The sequence below is a fragment of the Aquarana catesbeiana genome, linkage group LG04, assembly GCF_042186555.1.
Source record: "Aquarana catesbeiana isolate 2022-GZ linkage group LG04, ASM4218655v1, whole genome shotgun sequence".
Lineage (NCBI taxonomy): Eukaryota > Metazoa > Chordata > Amphibia > Anura > Ranidae > Aquarana > Aquarana catesbeiana.
This window is the reverse complement of record NC_133327.1, coordinates 70619305-70643701: the sequence shown is the minus strand read 5'-3', so window position 1 is coordinate 70643701 and position 24397 is coordinate 70619305. Positions and strand designations below refer to the sequence as shown.

The 24397-nt window shown below is 42.4% G+C and overlaps 1 protein-coding gene across 1 annotated transcript in view; it reads left to right on the top strand.

The window, feature by feature from the left end:
• Window positions 1-24397, top strand: part of KLHL29 (kelch like family member 29) — a 1311461-nt gene that overhangs the window by 247984 nt on the left and 1039080 nt on the right. The window lies entirely within an intron of this gene.

Genomic DNA, 24397 nt, shown 5'->3' with positions numbered 1-24397 from the left:
CCCTATGGTCCATGCCAACGGACCTTATATAGTCTACTTAAATTTTTAAAAAACTAATGAAAATAACCAACTAACTGGACACAGGTGCTATTGCTAAATTATATGCTGGATATGAAAAGGTGACATATGAAGCTGCTATACAGAATTACAAATCCTTGGGATGGTAAAATAGTAACCAAATATTTATATATATTCCATCTGAGGCTTTTCATTAAACCCTCAGTCTTTTGTTACCTTAACACATTGAGAGCAATAAATTAAACGATCCCCAGTAAACTATTTTTCCTAAAACAATTGTAAACCCTCGCCTTGGAAAACACCCCATTCAGTTTAAAATAGAAATGAAAGGCAAAACATTTTTGTATAGATATAAAAAAAATTATAAATACTTCTTTCACCCTTTTGTATACTCTGTTCTCAACTGCATGAGAGCTGAGGGAGGAAAAACAGCAGTTCACTGATCTCCCTAGTGAATGGCTGTGTGGGGGCGTGTCAAGACAAGTCTGATCCTTGGACAAGAGCACACTGAGTTTCCAGCACAGCTAGAGAGCTTACCATACGGTGTCCTACTACCTAGTGTGGACAGTTTTTTTTTGTTTACAAACGTTTTTATTAGGGTATTTAAGGCAGTTACAAAAGTGTGGACAGTTTTTATTAGGAAAGCAGAGCGACCGGCAGGAACACCAGAGATTTCACACAAAGGAAACAATACAAAGAAAGCAGGGTACTTTTTCATACAGGTACATGGTATAGCAGGCACATATCAGGAATATGAAATGTCGAATTTACCTATTCTTTCAATTTCTTTATAAGTTTACACCTATTACTTTCAGTGCTGTTAGCTCCTGCTCTCTCGCTGCTGCTTGCCTGAACTTCCAGTCTTTACAGGGAAGAGTTAACATTGGAGGGTGCAATCTAGAGCCAATTTGTTAGCTTGGAGAAGAGAGGGGGAAGAGAAGCAGGGGAGTGTCTTACCATATTAGGCTACAGGACTGTGTGTTTCTATTGATGCGCACAGTGAGAGACACAACTCTAGTCCCTGTGTGCGAGCCTGGCTCTGTAGGATGTAGCAAGAGAAAGAAGCCACCCTGAAACAGAAAAACCGGGGCAGCAGTCATGGCACTAGCATGCAATTGGGTTGATTTTTGTATGGCCTGAAAAAGGGAATGTTTGTATCATAGCTGTAATGCCCTGTACGCACGATCAGACATTGTTCGGACATTCCGACAACAAAATCCTAGGATTTTTTCCGACGGATGTTGGCTCAAACTTGTTTTGCATACACACGGTCACACAAAGTTGTCGGAAATTCCGATGGAAAAAATCTTATGGAGCCCACACACGGTCGGAATTTCTGACAACAAGCTCCGATCGCACATATTCCGTCGGAAAGTCCGACCGTGTGTACAGGGCATTAGAGTTTTTTTAGCTTGTTCCAAGCTTCTCATGCCATTGTGCTTTACCACTGACTGGGCAGTGTTGCCATGACCAGGTCTGGCCTGACTGAACATAAGTTGGACTTGATGGACTTGTGTCTTTTTTCAACCTCACCTACTATGTAACTATGTAACTATGAACAGTCCTGTGGGTTGCTCTTCATTATTTATCTGAATATTCACATTCTGCTACATTCATTATTAGTCCAATAGTGTCATCAAGGTTTTAGGTATGCATATACGGCTCGGTACATTCACTCCCAGCCTGGCCTTTGCTTGTTATAATGTTCTGCACTGCTATGAATTTTCTTCATGATCGTGGCTCCTCTACGGAAGGGTTCAATGTCCTGTATTTCTTCCTAGTGTTGGTTACATTTGAGCAAAGCATTTCATGAATTTATGGTTCTCATGTTCAGTTCAGGCTCAGGTCATGTTTGAATACAGTAAGTGATAACTTTCCCATTTGTCTTGGCATTACTGAAGGATGGAAAAAGAAAACTGAGACCCCCCCCCCCGCGACCTTCCATGTCAAACGGCTCAAGATTTCTTCAAATGTTATGAGACCTATAGACCTTATATAGGAGGTTTTACCTCATTTGTAGGAAAAGGATTGTTTACAGGGCCGTCTTTAATTTTGATTGGGCCCTGGGCAAACATTTTCTTGGGCCCACCCTCCATTCTGAGACATACAAAAAATAGCAGGTAGACTCAAAATGAGTTAACTGCAGCAGATCACTCAGCGATTGCAATTGTTTGCCAGAGGTTACAGCCTATCCTCACTGCTCACTGGCTGGTTTCTAGAGGTTACAACACATAATTTCTGCTTGCCGATTGGTTGCTAGAAGTTAATGTATATTATTAGCGCTCACTAATTGGTTGCTAGGGGTTACAGCACATCATTACCACTTACTGAGATTACCAGAGACTGCGGACTTACTGCAGGAGACAATCAGAGACTGCGGACATACTGCAGGAGACAATCAGAGACTGCGGACATACTGCAGGAGATTACCAGAGACTGCGGACATACTGCAGGAGATTACCAGAGACTGCGGACATACTGCAGGAGATTACTAGAGACTACCGACATACTGCAGGAGATTACTAGAGACTATGGACATGCTGCAGGAGACAATCAGAGACTGCGGACATACTGCAGGAGACAATTAAAGACTACGGACATACTACAGGAGACAATCAGAGACTGCGGACATACTGCAGGAGATTACCAGAGACTGCGGACATACTGCAGGAGACAAATAAAGACTACAGACATACTACAGGAGACAATCAGAGACTGCAGACATTATACAGGTGATGGTCAGAGACTGCGGACTTACTGCAGGAGACAATCAGAGACTGCGGACATACTGCAGGAGATTACCAGAGACTGTGGACATACTGCAGGAGACAATCAGAGACTGCGGACATACTGCAGGGGACAATCAGAGACTGTGGACATACTGCAGGAGATTACCAGAGACTACGGACAGACATACTGCAGGAGACAATCAGAAAATGTGAACATAATGCAGGAGATTACCAGAGACTGCGGACATACTGCAGGAGACAATCAGAGACTGTGGACATACTGCAGGAGACAATCAGAGACTGCGGACATACTGCAGGAGACAATCAGAGACTGCGGACATATTGCAGGAGATTACTAGAGACTGTGGACATACTGCAGGAAACAATCAGAGACTGCGGACATACTGCAGGAGACAATCAGAGACTGCGGACATATTGCAGGAGATTACTAGAGACTGTGGACATACTGCAGGAGAAAATCAGAGACTGCGCACATACTGCAGGAGACAATCAGAGACTGTGGACATATTGCAGGAGATTACTAGAGACTGTAGACATACTGCAGGAGAAAATCAGAGACTGCGGACATACTGCAGGAGACAATCAGAGACTGTGGACATATTGCAGGAGATTACTAGAGACTGTGGACATACTGCAGGAGAAAATCAGAGACTGCGCACATACTGCAGGAGACAATTAGAGACTGTGGACATATTGCAGGAGATTACTAGAGACTGTGGACATACTGCAGGAGAAAATCAGAGACTGCGGACATACTGCAGGAGACAATCAGAGACTGTGGACATATTGCAGGAGATTACTAGAGACTGCTGACATACTGCAGGAGAAAATCAGAGACTGTAGACATTATACAGGTGATGGTCAGAGAACTTTCAGCAACACACAGCTTTACAGTTGAATAACACAGCTCAGGGTTTAAGCAGCCAGGCATTTTATGGGTGTAAGGACATACCTGGCCAGCCAAACTAACTACATACATTCAGGTCTGTGGGCAGGGTTTTCACTCTCGGCTCTCACTACAACAGCCGGGAGCTCCACTGACACTTTGTTGGGGGGGCCTGCGCTACCCGTGAATTAGGGCCCCAATGACAGCTTTGCAGAGCGCACAGAGGACACTGGAGGATGTATTCCCGCGCTAGCCAGCTGAGAGGGGGCGGGGCCTGGAGCTCCACTGACGCTCTGACCCCGCCCACGTGCAGACTGTATACTCGGAACAGCGCGACTTTAGTGAGAGCCAGTGATCGGAGTGGGAGCGTCAATGGAGCTCCTGGCCCTGCCCCCGGACCTCTGTATTCACCAGCCAATATAGAGGGGGCGGGGCTGGGAGCCCCACTGACGCTCCCACTTCGATCACTGCCTCTTACTGCCTCGGAACAGACGCTCTGTTCCGAGTATACAGGCTGCACGTGGGCGGGGTCAGAGCGTCAGTGGAGCTCCCGGCCCCGCCCCCTCTCAGCTGGCTAGCTACATCCTCCCGTGTCCTCTGTGCGCTCTGCAAAGCTGTCATCGGGGCCCTAATTCATGGGTAGCGCAGGCCCCCCAACAAAGATTGGGCCCAGGGCAAGTGCCCCGTTTGCCCTGCGCTAAAGACGGCCCTGATTGTTTACACAGGCATAGTAGGCGTATATAAGGTTTAAAACACATAGACCCCAGCCTTTCCTATAACTGAACATTAGGCATATATTAATAGAGCACTGCAACCATCAATACATCATTAACATGGTTGTAAACCCTTACATATACCCAATGAAATCACTGGCCTCAAATGATGCACATAAAACAAACATGAGTTGAAACAAATCATCCTACATAAGTTGTACCTGTTTATCTACAACTACTTTCCCCCCACATCCATTCAAAGCACAGAATTTACAAAGGATCTCTCAGCTCTAAAAGGAAGGGAGCGGAGAGCTGAAGTCACAACAGTGAGGAGAGCTCAGAGAGCTGATTGGATGGAAGAGGCCCACCCTTCATACAGCACACATGAACAGAGCTTAGGCTGTCAATCACAGATTGTGCCCTCCCCTGTCACCATTTTTCTCTTGATGTCAGGAAAACTCGTGAGATGTGACTCATGCTTACAGTAGAGAATGAGGATGACGCAGCAGAGAGAAATGACACTTGGTCTTTGGAATGAGACAAGGACACATCATAAATGCCTTGTTCATATTCCATGCCTGAGGTTTACACAAACTTTAAATACAAGTAGTGTAAATACCTGAAGTTGACTTGGTATCAGCCTCTTGCAATCTGTTTTACAGCAGAGCTCAGAGAAACAGCACAAGAAGCCTGTTTGTTGCAGGGCAAGAAGGGGTGAGGTGGTGTAGCAGTGTATACAGGTATGCCAGGACTAGATAGTCAGAAATACAAATTCTTTGGCAGGAAAAACTGCTTCTATTTATGTTTTTTCATCTGTGTATTAAAGTGATTTTTCTATAAAAATAACAAACATTTTATACCTACCTGCTCTGTTGCAGTGGATTTTCACAGAGCAGCCCAGATCCTCCTCTTCTCGGGTCCCTCTTCGCTGCTCCTGGCTCCTCCCTCCTGTTGAGTGCCCCCACAGCAAGCAGCTTGCTATGGGGCACCTGAGCTGAGCTGCAACTCCTTGTGTCCATTTAGACACAGAGCTGTGGTTCGGCCCGCCCCATCTCTCTCCTGATTGGCTAACTGACTTTGATTGACAGCAGCGGCACCCAATGGTGCCGCTGCTGTGTCTTAGCCAATCAGGAGTCCTGGACAGCCGAGACACTCGTTGACATCGCTGGACAGAGATGGGGCTCAGGTATTAGGGGGGCTGAGGGGGGCTGCTGCACACACAAGGCTTTTTATCTTAATGCATAGAATGCAATAAGATAAAAAACCTTTTGACTTTACAACCACTTTAAGTTGTTTGTCTGGAGTTCAGCTTAATTATATATTTGTGGCAAGGAAAAACTAAACAAGTTTAATTTTTCACTTATTTTTTTGTGTTATGAGATCAAAGAAAGATAATTAGTTCCTATGGGTTTCTGCACTTTGCATATTGCTCCTTTACTTTTTAACTTTTAGTTTTAATGGTTTAAAGATGAATTCCAGGTATGGTATATTTTTTGCAATGTCCAATGTAACTATGTACAGTTACAATAAAAAGTATGTGAACCCTTTTGGAATGTAATGGATTTCTGCACAAATTGGTCATAAAATGTGATCTGATCTTCATCCAAGTCACAACAATAGACAATCACAGTCTGCTTAAACTAATAACACACAAAGAATTAAATGTTACCATGTTTTTATTGACCACACCATGTAAACATTCACAGTGCATGTGGAAAAAGTATGTGAACCCTTGGATTTAATAACTGGTTGAACTTCACATCTTCTGTTGAGCTTCAGCTGGTGGACAGATGGCCTTAAGTTCTCCTGCAAAATGTCTTGATAAACTTGGGAATTCATTTTTCCTTCGATGATAGCAATCCATCCAGGCCCTGACGCAGCAAAGCAGCCCCAAACCATGATGCCCCACCACCATACTTCACAGTTGGGATGAGGTTTTGATGTTGGTGTGCTGTGCTTCTTTTTCTCCACACATAGTGTTGTGTGTTTCTTCCAAACAACTCAACTTTGGTTTCATCTGTCCACAGAATATTTTGCCAGTACTGCTGTGGAACATCCAAGTGCTCTTGTGCAAACTGTAAACGTGCAGCAGTGTTTCTTTTGGACAGCAATGGCTTCCTCTGTGGTATCCTTCCATGAAATCCATTCTTGTTTAGTGTTTTACGTATCGTAGATTCGCTAACAGGGATTGTTAGCATATGCCAGAGAGTTTTGTAAGTCTTTAGCTGACACTCTAGGATTCTTCTTCACCTCATTGAGCAGTCTGCGCTGTGCTCTTGCAGTCATCTTTACAGGACACCCACTACTAGGGAGAGTGGAAGCAGTGCTGAACTTTCTCCATTTATAGACAATTTGTCTTACCATGGACTGATGAACAGCAAGGCTTTTTGAGATACTTTTATAACCCTTTCCAGCTTTATGCAAGTCAACAATTCTTAATCGTAGGTCTTCTGAGAGCTTTTTTGTGCGAGGCATCGTTCACATCAGGCAATGCTTCTTGTGAAAATCAATGCCAGAACTGGTGTGTGTTTTTTATAGGGCAGGGCAGCTGTAACCAACACCTCCAATCTCTTCTCATTGATTGGACTCCAGTTGGCTGACACCTCACTCCAATTAGCTCTTGGAGATCTCATTAGTCTAGGGGTTCACATACTTTTTCCACCTGCACTGTGAATGTTTACATGGTGTGTTCAATAAAAACATGGTAACATTTAATTCTTTGTGTGTTATTAGTTTAAGCAGACTGTGATTGTCTATTGTGACTTAGATGAAGATCAGATCACATTTTATGACCAATTTGTGCAGAAATCCATATCATTCCAAAAGGGTTCACATACTTTTTATTGCTACTGTATATACCATACCTGGCTGAAGCCCCTGGAAGCTGGAAATTGCTCTAGTAGACACTCCTTTCTGGGTCCAAGCTGGACCAATGTAACTATGTATAAAAAATCCATACCTGGAATTGCTCTTTGAAAAGGTTGACTAATTTGCTTTAAGGTGAAAATGTGGTCATACCAAATAGTTGCACCAAAAAGGTTCCAATACGTATCTCATACAGTAATCATCCAGAGCACCCATGGGCGCCCTGTGCAGCTTATGTCAGATCATAAGCAGACGTCGTAGTTCTGTTCTGCCAACAAGTTTTTTTTTTTTCAAAAGTTGAGTAATGTTTTAATATATCCCTAAGTTTCACAGTAGAGCTGCAAATATGCTGCACTACATTTGGGGTATCTTGGGACCTCTTCAGATATTGTTCCTTCTGCTTAGGAAGTGATTATGGAAAATGAAATGATTCATACCGCAGTACACCGTCCAAAATATAAAGCCTTAGAATTCTGTGATTATGAAAGGAGGCTTAGAAATTGGAAAAAGACGGTCCATTGTTCAGATGAGCCTAGTTTGGTCTTTCCAGCTTCATATGCGCTTTCTATCTAAAGGGCTAATTCAGATGCAGCATATTGTTTTAAAATCACTAAATAGAACCAATTAACGGTTTCTGCTATTTTCTATACACCGGAAAAGCAGATATTATTGAAAATGGCACTTGCGTTAACTAAGAAAGATCCAACAGACTCACAATCTTTCTGTAGAGCAGCCTTCTCAAACTTTGTAAACCCAAGGAACCCTTGAAATAACCTTCAGGTCTTAGCGAACCCCTGCTATAATAACTATATCTGAAGCTCAGAGTACATTAGTGTGAACAGTAAGTTGAGATATAATTAAAAAAAAAGAAATGTGGTGTATTTGGCGTATTCGACATGCAGAGCTGAAAAAATGAAGATGTTGAAATTTGTAATGTTCCATCACATCAGTGTTAACGAGCAAAGAGCCCCCGTGCTATAGTAATCAGTGAAATCCCTTACATTGTTTGTCAGTGGTGTGGGGCCAGCTTACATTGGTGGTAAGTGAATAAGGCTTTTACGAGGTGGTATCAGAAAGTTCCAAGACTAGATTTGTAACACACCAACAGATGGCAGCACAAGGCTGCACGCGCAGTCACAGGGAGCACCAACCTTCATAAGTCAGTATGCCAAAAGACATCATCCTGTGTACATCGGGAGCTGTGCAACGGGTGCTATTCTGACCACATGCGTTGCCACATCTGCTATTTCCTCATGGACTGCAAGTTAGAACAAAGAATAAATGTGAAATTCTGTGTGAAACTGGGCAAATCTGCCACAGAGACGTTTGACATGATTTGGCAAGTTTATGACGATGCTGTAATGAGCTGTTCGAAGTGTTTTGAGTTTGAGTATCCCCAGGCTGCTGACTCAGGAGCAGAAGAAACACCACGTTGAAGTCTGCCAAAAACTCTGTCAGCATGTCGTGGGGATGAACTTGGCAGCAACATGACGCATGTCTAAATCACACGTATGGACTTCCTTGACTGTTCCGTATGACACATCAACAATGGCAGCAGTGTTGTGGCTTGTTCTCTGACGATCATCATGCACAAGTTGCCGAATGGTTTTGTCATTTTCGGGGGTTGAGCTCGTTGAAGGTCTTCCTGATCTCTCGTCATCTTCCAGTGATGTTCTTCCTCTCTTGAAGCGTGCGTGCTTCCCAGAACACCTCAAACGACACATTGCAGCATCGCTGTAAACTTGCCGAAACATGTCAAAGGTCTCTGTAACACATGTGGTCAGAATAACACCAGTTGCACAGCTCCCGATGTACACAAGACAATGTCTTTTGGCACACTGACTTACGAAGGTCGGTGTTCCCTGTGTGTGCAGTCTTGTGCTGCCATCTGTTACAAAACTAGTCTCAAAACTTTTTGATACCACCTCATATTGGTGGTCAGTGGGAGGCGGACCCCCTTTTTGTGGTGGCCATTGAGAGAAGGGCTTCGCTTTCACTAGTAGTCAATGAAAATAATGCTCCATATATTGGTAGCCAGTGGAAATAATGTTCCTTGCATTGACAGTCAGAGAGAAGAGTACTCTTTACATTGGTGGTCAGTAGAAAATACCCATCTTACAAAATTGGTGGTTACTTATCTGAGGGTCAGAAATTGCTTATTGCTTGAGGATTACACCTAGTACCCTGGCGTGAGGGGAGGGACTGATGGTTGCATTGTTGATTTTAATGGAAAAGTCATGGAGGGGGGCACGGGCGGGAGTGAATATTAATAGCTCGGTATTAGAGAGATTTAGTTTAAGGAAATGGTGCAACATCCATGCTGATATGTCAGTTAGTAAGTTAGTAATGCAAGAGGAGACTGAAGGAGTGAGGTGAGGAATAGACAAATAGATTTTGGTGTCATTGGTGTATAAGTGGTATTGGAAGCCGTGGGCGGTTATCAAGTGACTAAGGAAGGAGGGCATCTCAAGACAGCAGCAAAGTGTCTAAGTGGTTAGCACTTATCCCTAGCAGCCCTAGGTGGTTGGTTCAAATCCCAACTATGGCAATACCTGCCTGGAGTTTGCATGTTCTCACTGTGCCTGCGTGGGTTTCCTCCCACACTCCAAAGACATGCTGGTAGGGTAATTGGCTCCTGTCTAAATTGGCCCTAGTATGTATGAATGTGAGTTAGGGACCTTAGATTGTAAGCTCCTTGAGGGCAGTGACTGAAGAGAATGTATAAAAAATATGTAAATTGTCGGTGCTATGCAAGTACATAAGTAATAAATAAATAGAGAAGGCAATTTACCCTATGTCCTATGAGTTCAGTTCACACCAATATGGTGTGCACTGAAAAAATTAGGACATGCTGTGCTTTTTTTTTTTTGTAGCGCGTTTTGACGCCCTGCACCGCATTGCAACATGCTACAGGGCATAGAAATAAATTACATTTAATTTTTTGACACACTGTTTAACAAAAAAATAAATAGAGCAATACATTGTAACAATGCATTGCATCAACCCTACACAACACACACCAGACCTGTTAATGTTACTGTACTACAGCAGAGAAAAATCGGGTCTCCTGTCATATCAAGCAGGACTGTGCTGTCTACTGGAGCTGTGAAAATCATAGGACTGGATAGACAGAAATAGACATCTTTTGGTAGCACTTATATGTATATGTAAGTATGTATTTTATCTGTGCACTTAGCTGTTTTTTCTTCTTTAAAGCGGTATTAAACCCAAAAGCAAACATTTTTTATTTTGCAGCTTACCAGTTCTTAGATGTGATGGTTGTATTGGTTTCCTTTTTTTAGACTTTCTTTCTTTTCTATTCATCTGGTGATCCAGCCAGCAAGTCTGTTCTTTTTCACAAGCTCAAGGTCTCCAGCAAAATGTATTAGTATACATGGATGAGGCAAATCACTTATCACTGGCAGGGGTGATTAAAATGATCAGCTTTTATTTATTTGTGCAAAACCTTATGCCAAAAGGAACAAAAAAAATGTTTGCTGTAACTGATTATAAAGTGTGAGCTGTCTGCTGTGCCTCCTGTGCTCATTGCTTCAGAGTTGTGTCTCGCTAATACAGGAGGTGTGCTACTGGCCAGATCACTAGGTGAAAACAGAGGGGGAAAAAAGCCAAAGAAAATAAAAAAGATGCAGCCACCACATATTATTATTTGTAAGTTGCAAGATAATACATTTTTGGTTTTGGGTTTAATAGCACTTTAAATATACATGTACTCTTTACCAGATCAGTTAAAGGATTGCATTAATTGGATACTCAAACATATGAAAGATCGGTGCCGCCTTTGAAAACGTCGATGACAAAACGCGTAAGGCGGGGCTACGCACTTACATCACTTCCGGTACGAAGTCAGGTTGCCTGGAACGCAGCTGGACCGCACGCTGCGAGACAGCTCTCCCTGGTTACTGAACACACATGGTGTAGTGTCTTTTGTAGCTTTCATTCCCATATGGGAATTACTTTTGTTTTGGTAATTTAAATAAAAGCATTTTATTCAACATACTACACTATGGAGTGTTATCTCTTCATATGAGGACTCATCCCTGGAGATCCCTTTCCTGGATATGGTGGCAGATGCTGTGATGTACAGTTGATCGATCCGGATGTCCTGGGTTAGTGGAAGCAAGAGAATTTGCTAAAGGGACTACAGGAAACCATCTATGAGGACTGCCTATGATATCCCATATTGCCTGTCACCCCTGTAAAGGTATAAGGAGCTGGTGAGTGGGGAGCCATAGGGGGAGCACAAGAGTCACCAGACTGGAACTTTTTGAAACAAAATCCTTTTTTTGCTAACCAATTTTTTGGAGTATTGCAGACTTTTTCACTTCTTTATTGCATAAAAAAATTTTTTGTTTCTTCTCAAAAAATTTTTTTTTAATTTTTATTAGGGTGGCACGTATTGCACATATGCCTAGTACTGCAGATCACTTCAGTTTACATGCTGGTGTCATGTTTCATTTATTTAATTGATGGTATAATTGATCACTTTTATTTTTAACTAATTGATTTTATTTTTAGCTGAGTGATTAGTTTGGATGTTTATAGAGGGTTATTATATTATGTGTATATCATCACCGTGGTTTTGGTAGCATTGGTGTTGCACATACAGTTCACATACCCCTTAATTAGGGAGCGCCATTCACCCCATTCTTTATTTATTTATAAACATTAGCCCCCTCGTGGGTCTATTAGGGGAGGCTGCATACCTTCTTTTCTTTTGTAGTCCTTAGCGCGGAGTTTCTGTGTTTTTTGTATATGAAAGATCATGCAATTTCTCAGTGCTCTTGTGCACGTTTAAGGGTAAACATTCAAATTCTTACATACCCACAGAAAAATAATATGTCGTTTCTTCCCACAGTCAAGGTTCTAGTTTCATTCGGAAATCGCACAGGGGTGACGTTATGTGTATATACGCAAATAGTGCTTATCCAAAACTTTCTCTAAATTAACGGGGAGATGGACCCGGTGGAAGGTAGGAGAAGCTGAACCACACAGCAAGAAGCTGCAGTGTCAGTAGCAGAAAATATCCCCGAACATAACTTTCCTTCACACTCCCACCACATTCCTCAGCTTCGCTCCTCAGAACATCATTTTCCAGCAGCATTTCTGCAGGGAATAGCAGGAGGAGAGAGGCCAAGAGAAACTTTTATTGTTTCACTGACTGTTCAGCTGAAGGATAGTGAAGTCTGAAACTTTTACGAGGGGTTCACACTGTGTGTGTTGTCTTGTATTTTTCAGAAATAGAAAATTTAAAGTTGAACTCCAGCTCTGCCTTCAGTCTTGCACAGTGTACTGAAATAGCTTACTCTTATTTAAAACTGAATTCCAGGAATTGAAATCCTTTGTAAAAAATGAAGGCACAGTATAAGTTAAGTCCAATGAGGTGCGTGACACCTCTTGGACTTAGCCCTTATTATTTATACCTGACAGCTTTATTGTACTCATGGAAGACAGCTATTGCTGTAGGATGCTGATCCTTCTGAGCTATGCATCTTGAACAGTAGAAGTGCTTTCGCTGCTATGCCAGCCCCTTCCCTTCTCCAGCCCATTTACAGAAGTCGTTGTATTATGTGAACACATTCACAAAATACAAAGGCTTCTCTGAATGGGCAGAAGAGGGTAGAGGTAGGCATAGCTGCTCTGTGTGCCTTTCTTCTATCTCATAGCCCCATGTGTCTCAAGTATATTTCCTGGCAGAGCAATAAACCTGTCAGACCTAAATAATAGAGCTCAGGAGATGTCATGCACCTCCTTAGAATTAAAATGTTACTAAACCCAGGACCCTGCATTCACAATATCTGGTCTCCCACAGTACACAGAGAATGGAAATGCAATCATTTTAGTAAATATAAACTGCTAAATACCTTTTCTTATCAGCACTATATAGCAGTCTTGTGACTTCTATCAGTGCATGGTTAAAGCTTGTAGGAGGCGTTTTCATACTGCACTGGCTGTCCTATTAGGATGCAGAACCCCTGATCCTCTGTCTGGACAGTGCGGATTGGCCATGTGCCGATCACGTGCACTTCCCCCCCCCAAAAAACTCTCTAGCAATACACACCAAATTGAGCATGTGCAGCCTGACTCCAGTAACTCTGTTTTATCCGGACATGTTTTGGAGACAATGCAAGAAGGGGAGGATCAGAGAAGACAGGACCAAACAGCCTTTTTACACAATGCAGACAATTAACCCCTTTACTGTTGTGGGTTTAGTAACACTTTAACGCATAATGTGCCTTCATGTTTTACAAAGTGGCTGATTTCCTGGAATTCAGCTTTAACTGCACACCGTGAGCTCCTTCTAATCCACAGTGTGCTTTAGCAAGCCAGATAGACCGTTATTTTCTGGCTAGGGGGACATACATTTTCAAGTGACAGACAACAAGCGAAACAATGTTCAAATGTGAATAAGTATGGTGCTTATAATGGCTGTAAACAATGAAGGAGATTTGCTAAAACTGGTGCACATAGAATCTGGAGCTGTGCATAATGCCCAGTCAGCTTCTAGATTTTATTATCAATGCTTAATTGAACAAGCTAAAGTTAGAAACTGATTGGTTACTATGCACAGCTGCACCAGATTCTAGGTGCACCAATTTTAGTGAATCGGCCCCAATGTGATTCTTCTTGTTGAGCGTTGTAAAACAAAATGGTGTGACTGGGGCCTTAACCATTCTTTACTCTATCCAAAATGAGAACTTGGGCTTTAGATATACTTTATACCAAACATCATATATTTTGTTCAATAGTAGAGTTCAATTACAGACGCGATTTGACATTTGTCCTTTAAAAACGAATGGCAACTATGGTAACATGTATAAACTCAACAGATGGCAGACGCAACTCCTTCATACTTTATGTGTCATCGATAGTTACAGAATGACCATAGTTGATTATTCTGTTAGATAAATCTATGTCCTTTTGCTTTTTATAGCCTATTTCTCCTGGTTATTAGTGCGAGCAGGCAATAAACTCTTCTCACCGTCCCTGCGATTGAAATTCTCAGCAGGTGTATATCGAATGCGGCGCACAGAAGTAGGGGTGTGGGTAATTTGCAGACATGCATATGTTTTCATTAGCGCTAAGGTCAGTTTCAAGGTGAGAACCAATGTAACTTATTTTATTTGTGTTAAATGAAGTTTGCAGTTTCATGGTTCACTTGCAGTCCCCACTCAGCTAGCCAACATTTGTCCTTTAGTAGATAAATGTCCAAGAGATGAAAAAGAACTGCTGGTTAGAAGTGGCATCAAGTTAATTAATCAAGACAAAAGGAGCGGGTGCAAATAAGACTTTCCTGTGGTCCTAATCTGGCCACACACAGAACAATCTGATTATGACATTTCCGTACAATTTATTTTAGGTTTCTCAACAACCTAAAGCACTGTTCAGTTTACATCCATCTGTTACACTGGTATTTTGCTGGAAACCTAATCATCAATCAATAATCTTTTCGCTGCAAGAGGCTTTTTCTTTTTTGCACATTTTAGACCTGAACATTATTTAAACATTATATATATTTTCTTAAAGTAAAGTCCCTGTAAAACTAAACTGTGGAAGTTGCAATATTTTATGTCACATGATAATTGTGCTATTTTTATCAAAAACATTAAACTCAAATTCATTTTAGTGCATATAAACACAATATAATACCCAATTTGTTTAGTCAATTTTATAAAAGATGGGGTTACATCGAGTAAATAGAGAGCAAATATGTCAAATCTCAAAATTGCACAAGTCCGTGAAATAGCAAAAGGCTATGGTACCTGATATTGTCCATAAGTTATTCTTTAAAAGCCTTTACAGCTCTACATTATAGAATGAAACGTAAATGAGGGTCCTAGAATTATTGCTTTGACTCCAGGTATGGATGTTTCATACATATTCATACATATTTACATTAGTTCAGCTTGGACCAGTGTAACTATGCATACATCTTACTTGTGACATCCCTCTACAACAGGGGTCTTCAATCTTTCCAAACAAAGGGCCAGTTTACTGTCCTTCAGACTTTGCACAGTGGAAGTACCCCCGGTGTTAATGGATGTAGCCAATGCCATTGGTAATAGTGAAAGGAATAATGCCCCATCGTTGATATCAACGGGAGGAATAGAACCCCATTGCTAATGTTTGTGGGAGGAAGAGTGCCATATTGCTGGTGTCAGTTTGAGGAATAGTGCCTTCTATGAGTGGGATAAATAGTGCACCATCATTGGTGTCAGTTGAAAACCAATGCCCCATCGTTGGTGTCAGTGGAATGAAGAATGCTCCTCTGTTGGTGTCAGTGGAAGGAGGAATGCTCCATTGTTGGTGTCAGTGAGAGAAAGAGTACCCCATTGTTGGTATCAGTAGAAGGAATAATGCCTTGTATCACTTGGAGAAATTGTGCCCCAAGGGCAGGATAAAGGAAAACAAAAGGCCACATTGAGCCCTTGGGACGCAGTTTGGAGACCTCTGCTCTAGGAGCTAGAAATCATAGAAGTAAACACCGCAACTCCTGTTATCTCCACTTGGTTTCCAATCCCATGCTGTGTGCCTGGCCTGATGCATTATGAATATAAGTGTGGGTATAGGATAGTGCAGTGTTTCTCAACTCCAGTCCTCAAGGCGCCCCAACAGGTCATGTTTTCAGGATTTCCCTCTGAAACGGCTGTGGTAATTACTAAGGAAGTGAAACTGATCAAATCACCTGTGCAAAATAATGGAAATCCTGAAAACATGACCTTTTGGGGCGCCTTGAGGACTGGAGTTGAGAAACACTGGGATAGTGTATATAGAGTTTTTTATTTGTGTGTGTGTGTTTTTTTTTCCTATGTTGGTTGCACTGGATGGACTTGTGTCTTTTTTCAACCAGATTAACTATGTAACTATGTAAATATAGGAGCTCGGCCGCTTAGCACAGATGCCAGTCAGAGAGTGCTTTGCATTTTCTGAATTAATGCGAATCGTTCTTTGGTTGGACGAGGTGGAGAGAGTGACGTCACTGCTGCGTCTTTCCATCTCATCCAATCAGAGAAAGCATTGCATTCATTTAGAAAATGCAAATCATTATTTGAATGGCCCCCCATTCAGAGCTTCAGAATGCAACAGGGCAGTCGCTCGGCACAGGACCCGCATACAAGTGGAGATTACTGGAGTAGCAGTGTGGAGGCTGTCCACAAGTGTGTCTATGGGAATGTTTGACCATTCTTCCAGAAGCGCATTTGTGAGGTCAGGCACTGATGTGGACGAGAATGCCTGGCTCGCAGTTTTTGCTCTAATTCATCCCAAAGGTGTTCTGTCGGGTTGAGGTCAGTCAAGTTCCTCTACCCCATACTCGCTCCTCTATGTCTTTATGGACCTTGCTTTGTGCACTGGTTGAAATCATTTGGTGGAGGGTGGAGTGGGGTTGTTTTTCTGGAGTTGGGCCTGGCCCCTTAGTTCCAGTGAAGGGAACTCTTAAGACATCAGCACAGCAAGACATTTTGGACAATTTCATGAATCCCAACCCCCCTTCCTGTTCCAACATGACTGCACACCAGTGCACAAAGCAAGGTCCATAAAGACATGGATGAGGGAGTTTGGGGTGGAGGAACTTGACTGGTCTTCACAGAGTCCTGACCTCAACCCTATAAAACACCTTTGGGAAGAATTAGAGCAGAAACCGCGAGCCTTGCGTTCAACTCAATATTGAACCCTACGGACTAAGTCTGGGATGCCATTAAAGTTTATGGTCATGTAAAGGCAGGTGTCCCAATACTTTTGGTAATATTTATATATCCTACCCACACCTAACAACTGTACTTTTATTTTCTCCATCAGCTCATCCCCCACAGTTATTACTTTTTGAATCACTTGACCCTCCCTCCTAGATTGTAAGCTCTAATGGGCAGGGCCCTCTGATTCCTCCTGTAGTGTATTGTATTGTAACTGTTTTCCCTCATGTTGTAAAGCGCTGCACAAACTGTTGACGCTATATAAATCCTGTAGAATAATAATAATAATACTGGTCTAAGTTGGACCAGTGTATCTATATATAAAATATCAATACCTGAAATTCTTCTTTAATCACACATACTAGAGCCACAAGTCTTTAACCAAGACTTCTGACAAGTCAGAGGACACTCCTGCTCTATCACATTAATTCACACCCATAATAACACTCATTTACAGCTATAATTCCCATTGCATAATAAGAATTGTACTTTATTCCAGCAGCTGCGGTTTCTCTTTGCAAACAATGTCATCACAAAAATTTCAAAGCTAATTTACTGAAAAACTAGGCAGGTTAAGAAAATGCATTTACTTTTGTATATATGGATAGGAAGTAATGGGCCAAATTAAAAAGTATCCCGGAGTTTGGCTTTAAACGTTTGGATAATATTAGGTACTACATACAGGTGTATCTCATAAAATTAGAATATCATCAAAAAGTTCATTTATTTCAGACGCACCTGTATATGTTTCAAATTTTCTTGCTAAATCTAACCATGACAACAGTTGGTTGCAGCTTGAGTGAAGTTCTCCTTTAGACGTACCTAATTATGTCCATATTGTGACATATGCACAATGCTTTTCAGTAGAATTCAGCGACAGTTTTGCCTACACAGAGCTGGAATTGTAGCACGGGGGATGTAAAAAAAAGAGGAATTGCTGACATACTTATTTTTCCAGCCTCCGGCCATAGAGTCCAAATGAAAATGATAACAATCTGAAGGAAAACCCGGGTAATTATGTATAATATTTTATGCATTTTCTTTTTCTGCTAATGGAGCGGCACGGCCAGCCGACACACAGAGGTATTCATGCCGCCTTTGAAAAGTAAATTAGGATCAGTGATAACATTGCTGCACTAACCTATTTGTGTCACCTTTCCAATTAAAATTCTGCGTTTTAAGCTATGATTTTGTGTGCAACAGTATAGCTTAATTATTAGCTATAATTAATGGGTAGAGAACGGCAATCTTCGCCAACATGTCTTTTTATTTTTATTTATCAACCCAGCCAGTGTGTCATTAAAGCAGCTCCATCCTTCTCCATTATTGATTTAAATTTCTCGGGTGCCGACTACATGCAAATGGGTGATGTTTAATGTATGATTCATTTAGAGGTATCACATTCTTTACTAAGGAAGAGGCACTGTGACCCACATTCTGCGCTCAGCGCTACACAAAACATGCTTCTAAAATTGGACAAGACAGAAAGGTGCGGTGATTGTGTGCGGTGAATTCACAGTCATGAACCGAGCGCTGTTAACCCCCGGCAAGGCTGAACGCCTGGACCGGGGAGAAGAAGAAGCCCTGACGTCTATTATTTCACAGTGATCAGACTTTACCATAATGTCTTTATGTGTCACTATTTTTATTGTTTTGTAACTATAACTATATCAGAATGTCTTCTACAGTGGCATTTTGGCAACTGAAGACACTAAGGGGTTGATTTACTAAAACTGGAGAGTAAAATATCTGGTGCAGCTCTGCATAGAAACCGATCAGCTTCCAGGTTTTTTTTGTCAAAGCTTACTTGAACAAGCTGAAGTTAGGAGCTGATTGGCTACCATGCACAGTTGCATCATATTTTGCACTCTCCAGTTTTAGTAAATCATCTCCAAAGTGTTTAGGCAATGATTCAAGCTATTTTTACTTTGAGTTATAAGATTACATGTACATAACTTTCCATGACCGTTCTCAACCTTTTAACCACAGAGGAACCCTGACAATAATTTTCAGGTCTCAAGGAACCCCTGCAAAAATATATTAATCAGGGACTGTGGGAAAATGCTCCATGGTGATCAGTGGGAAAAATGTCCCATACATTGGTGGTTAGTGAGAAGAATGCCCCTTACATTGGTGGCCAGTAGGAAAAATGCTCCTTACATTGGTGGTCAGTTGGAAGAATGCCCCTTACGTTGGTGGTCAGGAAGAATGCTCCCTGCACTGTTGGTCAGTGGGAAGAATGGTCCTTACATTAGTGGTCAGTGGGAAAAATGCTCCCTGTACTGTTGGTCAGTGGAAAGAATGGTCCTTACATTTGTTAATAGTTGGAAGAATGCCTCCCTTACAGTGGTGGTCAATGAGATTTATGCTCCTTAGGCCCCTTTTACACAGGGCGGACTCCGTTTTGATCAGCAGGGGATCTGTCCACTGATCAGAGCAGAGCGGGTGAATGACAGGTCTATGTCTGGTCAGTTTCTGCAGAGTGGACAGAGCCCCTTCTGCTCTGTTGGTGGCCGGGTGAATATACAGACTCCACTGTCCATTTATACCTACCTGACTGCCCTCAGATCCGATCCACCTAGATGGAGGAGTACGGATCCCCTTCAGATTTTTTTCTTAGCAGACCGGATTGGAGGTAGGTGTGTGTAAATGAACACAAGTCTGATTTCACCCCCGGGTCCATAGGGGTGAATGGACTGTCTGATTAGGTTTACCTGAAAACATGACAGGTGGACCTGATCTGACCCTTCGTGCAAAAGGGGCCTTATATTGGTAGTCAGTGGGAAGAATGCTCCTTTCATTGGTGGTTGGAATGTCACCCCTACAGACAGCCAAAATGATTATTGGTGTGATGCTACTGATTCTGCCAAGTGACACTGGAACTATGCAGGCACCATCAGATGGGAAGTCAATCAAACTTAGCGCAAGGAACCCCTAGCAACCTCTGGAGAAACAATAGGGTTTCACAGAACTCTAGATGAGTATGTCTGCTCTATCACCTTCCTGTTTGTAACCAAATCAAATTGTATGTCTGGAAAAAAAAAAACACTATGCATCTATGCAATACACATACATTTCCCCATGTTTTGTCTCTTTTAGAGCCCATTCACCCCAGCAGGAGAGCATTATGGCTCTGTAAAATGTGCATTCTCTGGTTTGCATTGTGTAGGGGCAATGCATTGCATTGTCACAAAGCATTGCCCTGATAATTCTTCTTTTTTGTCAGTTTTCCAAGACCTGATCAGAAGGTCCATTTATCCATATGGACAGACAGGTGTAAACAGACTTGTGTCCATTTATAGCTGCCCTCCTCTGTGTCCGATCAGACCAGTTAAAAAAAAAAAACAGAAGTGGACTTAAGTTGAAGCTGATCAGTGGTGGCCAAGTGTAAACAGAAAGCTGCGTCTGTTTACTCAGGCCACTCATAGAGCACGGTGGGCTCCCTCTGTGTACGCTCTGCAAAAACGGAGTGGACATGGATGTGCCATCTGCCTGCTCTGCTCTGATCAGCGGAGGATCAGCTCACAGAATCTACCCGATGTGAAAGGGGCCTTATTTATCCAAGTCATTGTATTGCTAGTAGTAGCTAGCCAAACATTTTCAAAAGGTGGTCAGCAATGGCAGCCCCTATGTTTCTCATGACAAATCACTTTAAAGTGGATGTAAACCCCACAATTTTTTTGTTAATTAAGACTCATATCTGTTTCAGCAGAGGTAATTTCATCTGTGCCCAGTCTTGCCACAAAGAGTTAATCCAGCTCTGAGCAATCCTCTTATCTTTCTTCAGTAAGATAAAAAGGACACACAGAGAAAAAAGGGTCAGTTCTTCCCCCTTGCTGTAAGTGACAGTTGATTTCCTTATCTCATGCAGGAGTGTGAGAGAGGCATTCTGTGTACTTCACATCACCCCTCTCTTTCTTCTCCAGCTCTCCCAGGATTGGCTGCTTCACTCCTCAGCATGATTGGGCATGCTGAAGTCATGTGGTGTCTTTCCTGGGTTTTGACTGGATGTTAGGGATCATAGGGCATAATCCACAAGACCAGCAGAAGTTCAGTGTAAGAAATATTGATGCCTGGCCAAGGGGAGTGTAGAGGTGGACGGGGAGTCTACTGACATCACGACTCCACCCACCAAGCCCTGGACAACAGACCTGCCAACAGAATCCAGAGTATTGCAGGGCTCCAAACAGCTAAAGGGGAGATATTTGACAGGTAAGGATGCATGCAGGAGGCATGTATATCCTTATAGATCAGCACTATGGAAGTAATTTAGAAACAGTGAAAGTGGGTTTACAGCCACTTTAAATGTTATCACCTCTACTGATTGTGTAAAGCATTTGGGTCATTTTGATGTTATACAGCAAGATAAAGTGAGACTAATGCCTCGAGACTAATGAGACTAATGCCTCGTACACACGAGCGGAATTTCCAGCAGACTAGGTCCGCCCGTCTTTCCGATGGACTTTCACCGGAGTTACGGCGGACTTTCAGAATGAACGGACTTGCCCACACATGGACAAGTCCGTTCATTTTGAACGTGACTCGGGTATGACGGGACTAGAAAAGGAAGTGAATCTCGCCATCTCGGGGCATACCAGCCCCTTCAGAAGCCAAGAAGCCAGAAGTCCAGGCCTCCGCTGTCAAAAGAGCGGCATGAAGATAGTGGAGGAGCCGGCAGAAGAACCGGAACACCGGGAGAAGAGGCCAGAGAGAGCCGGAAGAAGACCCCCTCCGGAGCTGTCTAATAAATTACTTTAAAAACCTGTGTAGTGTGTACCCCATACTCATTCACATAGGGTGGGGGGCCGGGATCTGGGGGCCCTCTTATTAAAGCCCCCCGCCCGCAGACCCCGACAACCAATGGCCAGGGTTGTCGGGAAGAGGCCCTTGTCCCCATCAACATGGGGACAAGGTGCTTTTTGGGGGGGGGGCCCCGCAGGGTGCCCCCTCCCCCAAAGCACCCACCCCCCATGTTGAAGGCATGCGGCCTGGTACGGTTCAGGAGGGGGGGGGCGCTTGCTCATCCCCACCCCCTTTCCTGACCGGCCGGGCTGCGTGCTCGGATCGGGGTCTGGTATGGATTTTAGGGGGGACCCCACGCCGTTTTTTCGGTGTAGGTGGTTCCCTTTAAAATACATACCAGACTTAAGGGCCTGGTATGCCCCGCGCTCGCTGCAATAGGAAAATGTGTTTTTCCTATTGTAGCGAGCGCGAGATGCAATACCCTGCCCTTGCGTCATAACCAGTCCGTCGGACCAGCATACAGACGAACGAGACGAACGGGCTTTCCGTCAGGAACTGAGTCCGGCGGATTAAGATTTGAAACATGCTTCAAATCTAGGTACGGCGGACTTTGGGGAAAAAAAAATCCGCCTACACACGATCGGATTATGCGGCGGACTCTGGTCCGCCGGACCAAGTATGCCGGAAAATCTACTCGTGTGTACGCGCCATAAGAAACCCCAAAGGAGCGTCCATTATCCCACAGGAACTAATAGACCCTTCTTGTGTCCTGAAAAAGCCAGATTGTCAGCCTGGCCTCCCCTTATTTACTGAAGTGGGGTAACAATGGCTTTTATTTTACATTGTACGCCCTTAAAAAAAAATAGAAAACCAAATGCTTTACAAATAACAGCTTCCCTACTTCTCTGCTGGTTTAATAAAACATGTTTCTACACGCATGGAATCCAACTAATCCAACAATCAGTTAGGGCATTAGGAATTTGCTTCATTAGAGATTAGACCACAGCTTTCTTTTTTTGGATAAATTAATAATGCAAAATAAGCAAAATAAATGAAGTTTTATATCTGTAAAGGTTCTCATTTGTCCAGGTCATGGCATTTCTAGTAGTAGTTTGTCACATTCAACTGTATCTGTTCTGTAATGTTAAAACGCCCATACTATGATTAGAGGAGTATTTTTTTTACTACAAAAACAAAGGCAAGTTTAAGTCCTGATGCATAAGAGACAGATTGCTTAAAGCTGGACTCCGGGTAGGAAGGTAAATACACAATTGAAATACATACATGTGGACTTTTTTTTTTACCTTCCAGGGGATTTGCAATCCTGTTTAGCCAGTCTTATGATCCCCTGCCAGGCAAAGTCCAGCTCTCAATGCAGACTGGCAGTCACCTGTGACTTGACGGTAATGAAGCAGCAGCACACTGGTGAGTCATCCCCCTGCTCTCCTCTACTGCGAGCATATTTAGTGTCAACACTGTTCAAAGCCATAGAGCCCTAATTGGCTCACGGACTACTCGTGCCCTACCCTTGCCCTCCCAGTCTGATACTGCTGACAGATGGGTCATTTAAATATGGATTAAACCTATAATGTTCTATGGTTCTATATAAAAAGAAATGTAATGATTTTTTAATTAATAAATAACTAGTTTCATTTTTTTTAATACCTACTTGAAGTTCAGCCTTTAATACTGAACTCCAGTATATTGTTTTTCAATTGCATACTTACATTTGTCCAGATTGGCACAATGTAAAAATGCATTACTCATACTTGGGGAAGCTGGAAGTCACTGTAGTATGCATCACTACTATAGTGATAACCATGAACTTCTAGGTCCTGCTCAGGTTCTATAAGTATTTTATTATGAAAAAACAGCAATTATGATACACAGTCCTTTAGCAAACTAACTGTCATCCAGTTAGGGTTGATATCTACTGTAAAAAATAACAGTACTTTTGTTGAGAAAACAAAAACAAAACCCCTCTGGATGATCAATGTACATTGCCGCAATTTGATCAAACTTTGTAGTGGATTCCTGTTTGATTATTGCTTTAAGAAATAACTGTTTGTTTCTCCTTGTCCTTCACAGACTAAATCTGAACGGGAAGGTCTGGTTCATTATATTTAGTTGGTGTACATTCAGTGTTCTAATGAAAAAAGCTGCATGGTCTGCATCTCTTTAGAAGCATTTAACCTTTGGGGAGTATATCATCAGAACTGAAATTCCTGTTGCAGGGGATGCCTAAAATTTGAACTGTATCTTAGTGCATGCAAACTTCTTGGAAAATCAGTGAACCAATCATACAAACAAGAAATTACATTTCTGAGGGTGTACTGTACACCATTATATATTAACATGACACTCTAGGCCATCATCTGTTTTGTATACAAAACTAGAGAGAAAGTCGGACTGTATAGACCAGACAAGGAGTCTTAAATAAAAATCACATTTTATTGTACATGATTTTTTAAACCAGAAAGCTTCATAAAAGCATTAGTTTATTGTGCTTAATTGATTAACTGTACAAAAAAATCAATTGTATTGCTCTTGCTTGATAAATCCAATGAAAGAGAAACCCTCATGTGTCAAAGCGTTTCACCGAAGCTAAGCTCCGTTGCCTGCCTGGGGGGCCATATGTGCTGTATGCGTTGCTGAAGTATGTCCCACACAGCAAGCTAGATGATGATACTATAATGTAATGTACATATATGA